The 491-nt window shown below is 60.1% G+C and overlaps 1 non-coding gene across 1 annotated transcript; it reads left to right on the forward strand.

Moving 5' to 3' along the window:
• The first annotated feature begins 104 nt into the window (after positions 1 to 104).
• LOC119344326 lies at positions 105 to 260 on the forward strand. The gene has a single exon (XR_005166580.1). It is a non-coding gene; the product is annotated as a 5.8S ribosomal RNA (ribosomal RNA).
• The last annotated feature ends 231 nt before the right edge of the window (positions 261 to 491 follow it).

A 491-nucleotide genomic window follows, 5' to 3' on the forward strand; every position in this document is an offset into this window, starting at 1 on the left:
AAAGAACCCACGGCGCCGAAGGCGTCAAGGAACACTGTGCCTAACCCGGGGGCATGGCTAGCTTGCTAGCCGTCCCTCGTGTTGCAAAGCTATTTAATCCACACGACTCTCGGCAACGGATATCTCGGCTCTCGCATCGATGAAGAACGTAGCGAAATGCGATACCTGGTGTGAATTGCAGAATCCCGCGAACCATCGAGTCTTTGAACGCAAGTTGCGCCCGAGGCCACTCGGCCGAGGGCACGCCTGCCTGGGCGTCACGCCAAAACACACTCCCAACCACCCTCAACGGGAATCGGGATGCGGCATCTGGTCCCTCGTCTCTCAAGGGGCGGTGGACCGAAGATTGGGCTGCCGGTGTACCGCGCCGGACACAGCGCATGGTGGGCGTCCTCGCTTTATCAATGTAGTGCATCCGGCGCGCAGCTGGCATTATGGCCTTTGAACGACCCAACAAACGAAGCGCACGTCGCTTCGACCGCGACCCCAGG

The sequence above is a fragment of the Triticum dicoccoides genome, unplaced genomic scaffold, assembly GCF_002162155.2.
Source record: "Triticum dicoccoides isolate Atlit2015 ecotype Zavitan unplaced genomic scaffold, WEW_v2.0 scaffold16424, whole genome shotgun sequence".
NCBI classification, from domain to species: domain Eukaryota; kingdom Viridiplantae; phylum Streptophyta; class Magnoliopsida; order Poales; family Poaceae; genus Triticum; species Triticum dicoccoides.